Source organism: Anabrus simplex, chromosome 1, assembly GCF_040414725.1.
Source record: "Anabrus simplex isolate iqAnaSimp1 chromosome 1, ASM4041472v1, whole genome shotgun sequence".
In the NCBI taxonomy this organism is placed as follows: domain Eukaryota; kingdom Metazoa; phylum Arthropoda; class Insecta; order Orthoptera; family Tettigoniidae; genus Anabrus; species Anabrus simplex.
In genome coordinates, this window is record NC_090265.1 from 33030600 (window position 1) to 33039688 (window position 9089).

The following is a 9089-nucleotide window of genomic DNA, read 5'->3' on the forward strand; positions in this document are numbered from 1 at the left end:
TCTCTCCCGTTATAAAAAAAGGAACGGAGAAACATCTAGGTCTTTACAATCCAAGGATATGATCGGGCAGCCACAATTAACAAAACAGATCCCTGGTTTCTGAATAATGTAAATTTCTAGATTGCCTTAGGCTGGTGGAATGGGAAGAGGCGTCAGGGATATTATTGACAACTTTGAAAATTCAAACTATAACATCAACATAACGACAGGTTTACTAACTTCAACACTAAAACTTTCTCACAAATTAGTTTGGGCTTGGGTCTCCAGAGTACATTCTAAGATGTACGTTAGAGCCATCTAACGATTGACGGAAAAACTTTGACAACAGTGCAAAAGCTGTGAGTTACTATCAGAGATAGCCATAGTAAGAAAGGCGCACAAAACAAACAGGAAGGGAAAGTATACCCCTGGTATGTATGTTGGGTATTCAGCCCGAAGCCTGGTTTGATCCTCCACAGATCCGCCAACAGCTGTCATAATTAACGTAGGCGTCACTGAAGAGGCGTACTAGGGAAATGAAGAGTGAAGCAATTTCCCGTTGCTTTCCTGACCGAGTCAGAAGTTGCTATTACGTATCAGCCTGCCAAGCCCACTGAAATGCATGCAGCAACCGACCCTATGAGCGATATTTTCACACAGTTCGTAACATGGACTGACTGCATAAGGAATGGTACTACTAGCATCACTCATACCTCAGTCACTTGCACATTGTCAAAGGCAAGGATGAGACTGATACAGATCAATGAAAGTAACAAAATTATTGTAGTCCATACCAGAAGACATAGTGCACTGTAAACACTACATCTCGCCAGCATTATTATTATTATTATTATTATTATTATTATTATTATTATTATTATTATTATTATTATTATAATTGTTACCGTGTTTCTGCGGTAGGTAGAGGTGAAAGAAGGTGCGGGCTTGAACGGGTCTCAAACTACGGAATCAAAGTTAATGTAAAATTTAACAAGGTTATATTTTCTTTTCAAAATTAATAAATAACAAGTACGGCAGGTACAGAGTAGCAAGGCAACAAAAGGTGCAATTACAGTATTTACAGTATTTGGGCTTCGAGCCCCGAATTCACACTTCTAGGGCAATTAGCCCAACTTTACTCCAAAATAAGTTTTACCAGAGGGGCAGAAAACCCCATTCATGTTCAGGAGCACTTGCTCCAAATTACACAGAAAAGCCTCCTCGAGGCATACAACACTCAATTTTCAAGAAAGAGCCACACGCTCTCAAACTTTAAGCCTCTCAAAGGCCACACCAAACTCCACCTTCAAGTTGTTCTCTCAGGACATAGACACAGGGGTAACATACCCAACCTACTGAGGTCTATTAAGTGAAAAAGGTTAATTACATGACCTCTAAAATAACAATTTGAGAGGAGGCGATCTGCACTCCTAATGTATTTGTTTCAAAACCTAATTTGGCTCTAGGTCACTGATGCAAGGGCTAATCCCACACTACAGAGGTGACTTTAGAAAGAACAATATACATTACATTAAGGAAGAATCGGTTGTGAGAAATAAGTTCACCTCAAAGCAATATGAGTGGGAGCTCGAGAGGGGTAAGCACTCTCTATCCCAATATGTAGCTTTAAAAGATAATAGATGCTAAGAGTAGTTACATTTTAGGAAAAGGTTACATGATAGAAACGCTTCGGACCCGCCCCGAGAGTTAAACTGCTGAGCTAGCAAGAAAAGAAGTTATTAAAAGGCCATTACCTGGTTATTGAGCTGCTGCCCGAAGAAAGAGGCGCTTCCCGCCCCCTGCTATGTACTTTACACACTAAAAGATGGAACAGAAGTGGCACCGAGACCCTAAAATCAGCAGTTTATATACTCTCGCGGAAAGTTCGAGGCGTTTCAGGGAAGAAAACACCCGCCCACAATCACTTTATTGGTTAGGGATAAGCAGCATATTCAAGTTGGGGGAAGATACATCAGATTGGTCAGAAATTAATTAAAGAAATTCGGGATTGGCTAAATACAAAACAAGGGGAAAGAGAGGGGTATACAGCCAACTTAAACAATAACAGAAAGAAATTTAACAAGAAACAAACTTTTGAAATACAAATTTCTCCAAAAAGCAGTTCTTTCACATCGCACTAGGGTGCACCATTGTAGTTTTTCAGTAGTGTCCTCTACAAGAGAAAGTTCACACTTCTTACTACCGGTAAAACAAAAATACATCAAAAGTGACACAGTTCAAAAACTCCAAAATTTCCAAGTAGTGACATCTTCTGAGAAACTTGAAAATTAATACCGTCGATAAAGTTCAGACTTCCTCCAGCAGAGGAGTTTCAACTGGCGCAAATTTTAAATTAGCGGCGTGGAGGTGTACCGCCCGGTACAGACCTCCCCCCCCCCCCCCAAAAGTCCCTCCAGGGGTGACACATGAAATTTGTTTGAAAACCAGGTCCAAGTTTTGATGTTGATATGGAGATTAACTGCAGAATTATTTATAAAATTTTCTTAATTTGGTTTGATTCAGTTTCAAAATTTTGTAGTTACTGGTGAAGTAAAGTCTTTATGTTTGTAGAAGTTAAATTCAGAAGGAAAACTTTAGTTTTTAAAGTTGAGGAAAATTTTCTAAGTCCACCAAATATTGCAGTAGAATACCCGAGAAAAGGTAGTAAAGTTGAACTGGAATGTCCATATAGCTGGATATGTACTTCAAACGTTGATGATTTTAACGGCCAGACCAGCCGCCACTGCTTGCGTTCAGAGGAGGCCGCCCGGGCCCCTCAAGTACCCTGAGATACCGCTCGCCCGCACTATGAGGGGAGCAGAGGTGTTGAAGCACGCCGCGCCCGCGGTGAACATATACAGGCTGCGGGCCAGTAGCAGGTCGTGCGCCGCACATCAGCCTTGGCCGGGAGGAGAGCTCCGGCTCGCCGTGCACATGTCGTCCTCGCTGGGGTCGAGGGGGCCCTTCCTCTATCCCAGACGCGGCGCAGTGCCGCGCGGCTGCGGGGGCACTGAAACATTAAAGTTAGGCGGCAGAATTTTTGTTGGACCAGAATAATAGTAGGGTACATTCGTTGTGGAGAGGTTGAGGGGCCAGCAGCGTGCAGCAATTCATTTCAGATGCGAGCCACTGTGTGTAGTGGAGCAGGAGACGGGAGCGTGGTAATGGCCGAGGTAAGGACAGAATGGCAGTTTAACTAATCGGGGGAGGTTTACAAAAAATGCTTACATATAAAACAAAATATTATAGAAGGGGCAGAATGCCTTAAAAGTGAAAACTCAAAAAAATATATAACCTTCATAATCCTTTCAAGATAATATGAGGCAAGTTAGCACAGAAATTATACAGGTTTCACCTGCGACAGGTGAACCCTAAATATCCTCTCGGTGGCTGGATTGCTTAATAACAACGTAACCGGCGTAAGGAAATCGAGAATGATACACGGCCCATGAAATCTGGGGGCAAGCTTGCCCGCGGGAACAAAATTCTTGACCATCACTTGGTCGCCTACCTTCAAATTGGTGGGTCTCCGTCCACGATCATATCTTTCCCTAACCTTTTCATGAGATACTTTAAGATTGGCTTTAGCCTTCTTCCAAAGATCTTTGATATTATCCGGATCTATTGTCTCAGGTAGAATGTCACTCAGAGACCAGAGGTTAGAGAGCGGCGTGTTGGGAACGAACTTGAACATCAAAGCAGCTGGAGTAAATTTGTGAGATTCATGAACCGCCGAATTCAAAGCAAAAGCTAACCAATGCAGGGACGTGTCCCACCTAGAATGGTCTTCATGATGATAGGCAATAAGCGCGGACCTGAGATTACGATTAACCCGTTCAGCCAGAGATTGTTGAGGGTAATAAGCCGAAGTCGTCACATGAGAGATGGACAAGTCAAAACAGAATTTACGAAAAAGATTTGATGTAAACGCCTTAGCATTATCAGACACAATGAACTGGCACGGACCAAAAGAAGCAAAAATAGAATTTAGGCAAGTAATGGTGGACTGAGCGGTAGCCAGCTTAGTCGGAAATAACCAGGAAAATCTTGTAAAACCATCTACGCATACGAAGATGAACTTGTTGGCATTTCCCTTTGACTGGGGGAAGGGTCCTACATAATCAATATACAGGCGTTCCATGGGGCGCGACGCTTGATGCGAAGACAAAAGGCCTACCTTGGTGGACATAGTTGGTTTACTAAGCAAACAAGATTTACAAGCTTTTACTAGTTCACGGATTTCACCGTCCATACCCTTCCAGATGAACATTTCACGAATCTTCTCACGAGTTTTAAAGATGCCTAGATGCCCTCCTAATGGGGTTTCATGATAATACTTGAAGATCATAGGTACAAGAACCGCTGGAACGACAACCTTCATCATCTTATCATGCCCGGATGGGCAACATAAAACACCATTCCTCAGAACATAAGGGACGACATGATCCCCAGAAGAAAGGGTTTCCATTATCGGAGCCAGCGTCGGATCTTCACGTTGGTATTTCTCGATATCCCTAAAGAGCATGAGAGCATCTGTTAAGATGGCATTAACATCAGATAGTATGGACTCGGGAGGTGATGAACTGTCGACCGGTTCATGGGTCTCGACGTCGTTGGAAAACATACGGCTGAGTCCATCAGCGACAACATTTTCGGTACCTCGGATATGCCTGACATCGAATTGGAAGGCAGAAATACGGATGGCCCAACGGGCTATACGACCAGTACGACGCGGCCTACCTAAGACCCAGCTTAAGGCTTGATTATCTGTCTCCAGGTCGAATTTGACATGTTCCAGATAGAGACGGAACTTCTCTAAGGCAAATAAGACTGCCAACCCTTCGAGCTCATAGATAGAATACTTGGCTTCTTGAGCCGATAGAGTCCTAGATGCATAGGCGATGGGTCGCCTCCCTAGTTCAGTCTCTTGAAGAAGGACTGCAGCTACTGCTGACGACGACGCGTCGGTTTGGACGATGAATTTCTTTTAGAAATCAGGCATAGCAAGTACAGGGGCATTACAGAGAGCTAATTTAAGATCTTCAAAAGCGGCTTGTTGAGAAGGTCCCCACTCGAATTTGATGCCTTTCCTACGAAGAAGGTTCAAGGGCGCCGCTCTATTAGCGAAGTTAGGAATAAACTTCCTGAAGAAATTCACCATACCAATGAACCTGGCGATACCTTTAATGTCCTTGGGAGGTTTAAAATCACGGATGGCCTGTGTTCTAGAATGATCGACGGCAACACCATCAGGTGACACAATATGCCCTAGGAATGACATAGAGGGCTTAGCAAAGGCAACCTTGGACAACTTGACAGTTAACCCAGCCTTACGAAGGCGATTGAGAACTTCTCGCAGATGATCTAGATGTTCTTCAAAGGTCTCCGAAAATACGACATCATCCAAGTAGTGATACAAGTACTCAAATTTGATGTCGGAGAAGACCCTATCTAGCAGCCTAGTGAGTACAGCTGCTCCCGTGGGGAGCCCGAAAGGCACAGGGGGGTGGCGGGCCGTCTGCTCTAATCCTGGCTTCGAAAAATCATAAAGAAATGGTCAAATTCCTCTGTTCATATACAGGTCGGGTATAATATATAATGTTGGGATTCGTGATGTGATATATTAAGAGTCGTTTAATTACGATACGTATTACAGCTCATCCATATTTTATTCCGACCGTCAGCTCTTTTTTTCTAGTGGCTTTACGTCGCACAGATACAGATAGGTCTTACGGCGACAAAACCGTCAGCTATCAACAATATGCTGCCCCAATCTGCTCAGTGGATCCCAAGTGCTCAGTCCGCGGTAAACAAATTTTATTCCTGACGATTTCTGACAGGGAACATACATTCTTAATAGTGGAGAAGACAAGGACACTAATATTGTAAATGATTATAGGCATACCACGATGTAGGATTAGTGAAATTATTTATTAAGTAAGACATGTCATGAAACTGGACCAAATTTACATAAATGTAATTACCTTTCTAATCTTCTGTTGATAAAGTCAATCTTGGAAACAAGCTCTTCATGTGACGACACACGCATTTAATATATTAACTGGGCTTGAATTATCAGTTTTAAGACTAGCGATTTGTTTACATTATTTCAACTTTAGAATGAGCACTCATATTGCATGCCTGCATATAACACCCCAGTGAAAACACTAGCCTAAAACCTTACGCAATCGCTTCGGGGAAAATCCTAAAGAAACTAAACACAACAGTGGGGTAGCGAGTACAAATATACACAACTCCCACTGGAGTAAACAAACAAGTATAAATCACTCGTGGATTGAAACCACATACAACAAAAACCCATATCAAGTAAACATCACAAGAAATAAATATACACATCTTGTCAAACTTTCCCACACAATAAAAGATACACTTTCACACCAAAAAGCAATCCAAATTTCCGTGGAAGGAAATCGAGTAGACTACCGGTACATTAACTGTCAGAGTTGTTCACTGTAACAAAGTACATGACACACGAGATGTGTAAGACATTTGGACCTCAATCCAACCATAATTACAATGTTGTTACCTGGAATAAATGACATGACACTCGAAATAAAATGTCTCCCTGCTAACTTACATTCAACAACTACTTCAACGTTGGTGACATGACACAACCGGTATGTGACTCTGTTATTCGTACAGGGTTCAATTTCTTATCAAGTCTCGTATATTCACATTAACGATTGAAAAACTGAAATAAAACGTACATTACGGGTAAAAGTATTGTTTGTCAATGATAACTCGTTAGTCAAAACCATACTTGTTTACACACAGGCAGGAAGATTTATATGAATGTGCCGGCATCGGCAAACGGCTGTAACAGTTGTATTCGTATACATAGACAGACTGATGCGCACCGTTTGTTTGCGATGCACGGAAAAGTCTCAGTGACGACATACGACTGGTCAAGTGCGTTAGCCTCTTTCCTAGTGTATCTGTGATGGACATGGGTAGGGGTCCAAAGTTAAGTACGAAGCTTAAGAACACCATACTTAAACTGGCACTTAAGGATTTTTAATACGAAAGATTGGACAGCAGCTCAATAGAACATATTTTACGATGTAATATGTGGTTGATAAATGTAAATACAAAGGCACTATTAAGAACACGCCAAGGAAACCCAAGAGAAAGTGTTTAACTGAAAGGGAAGAACGGTTTGTTGTTCGGCTGATAAAGTCAGATTCCAAATTAAATGCACCAGTATTGAGGCAACTCACGGAGGAACGAACTGGAAAGAAGATCAGCAACTCCACCATCAGTCGGATCCTGCAGTGGTATGGGTGCTATGGAAGACTCCCTCGGAAAAGGCCATACGTAAGTAGAAAAAACATATGGCTTAGACTGACATTCGCTAAGGAGCTTATAAATAAGGAGAACGAAACCTGGAATGATGTTATCTGGTCTGATGAGACAAAAGTAAACCTTTTCGGGTCAGATGGCATCCACAGAATATGGAGAAAAAATGGTATCGGCGGTGATGTGGCAAATACACTCCCAGCGGTAAAATACTGTGGTGGGTCTGTAATGCTTTTGGGCTGTATGTCGGCCAGAGATGTGGGTAACATACATTTCACTGACGGAATAATGATCAAGGAGGGCTACAATGCAATCGTGTGGGCAAACGTGAAGCAGAGTGCCGAATAAATGGGGATGCCACCTGTTTATATGTTCCAGCATGATAATGACCCAAAACACACTGCTGACATTAATAAGACATGGTTGATCTGGAACATTCCTAAGAACACCTCCCCAGTCTCCGGATTTAAATCGCATCGAACATCATTGGGCTACGTTGAAGAGGAATATCCGTAGGTAACGTGTGGGTACGAAGGAGGAACTTAAAAGTGTGATTCTTCAGGAATGGCAGAAAATCAGCCCGGACATGTGCAAAAAATTAGCGCATTTTATGTGGCGACGATGTCAGGCAGTTATAAAGGCTAAGGGACATTCCACTAGATACTAACATGTTCCAGACACTCTTTACTTTTTGTTTACTTCAAGTGTTCAATTTGCTTGTACGAATAGGAGAGATACAAGATTATGGACGCGCTTTTCTTTATTAGAAGCTGTATGATTTGTAAACATTGTTGTAAACAGATATAGTTGATATATGTTTTCTGAAGGCTTTGTTGAATATATGTTCAGTGAATAAAATCCTTTTGAGTTTATTATTTTCTGGCAGTGCGTTGAGGTACTAACGCAAACAGCCCGTACGAATAGAATAGGTACATACAGTAAATAACACACTACACTGAATTGGGGCGAATAGAGTATCGTGAATACCGCAGTAATGAATCACTAAACGCAGCAATATCTATGAACATGGGTGAAACATAAAATCGGTCGCTTAAAACAAACAAAACCCTCCTTGGTAGACAAATATTACCCTCGCCGGACAATCCTACGGCGGAATACCAGCTCGGAGATCCACGCTGCTAATGCAGCTAAATAAAACTGGGATTCCAGTTCCCCAAATGTATAAATGACGCACTGGCCTCACGGGTATATGCCCACACAAAAATGCTGCAAATCATAACTACCCAAGGCAAGTAAATATGCATGCACATAACTTATTACGTTGCCCTTTAATAGAAGAACAACCTTCCCCTTAAACACAGAATCAAATAATCCCACTTTCTTATTCGTTTAATTTACAAACAATCGATGACGCCTCACAACGTCCGATTCTCCCAATAATATCTTCGAAAGTCTCCTGAAGGTCATACCCGCGTTTATTGAATTTTATATAACCAAGTCCAGTAAACTCCATTAAATTATTTAATCTTTATGACTGCCACAAGCGCGTTGTTAACTCGAACTGACATACTAAATAAACAACGTTACTGTACTGTATTACTGAACAGTTCCAAATAATAATAATAATAATAATAATAATAATAATAATAATAATAATAATAATAATAATAATAATAATAATAATAATTGTTCCGGGGTATTTTTGGACCAACAGAGGTGAAAGAAGGTGCCGGGATGAATGGGTCTAACTACAATGTCAAGAAAAGAATTTAAAACTTAAACTGAAGGTTATATTTTTGAAAAACAACAAACTGAACAACTTTTCACTTAGT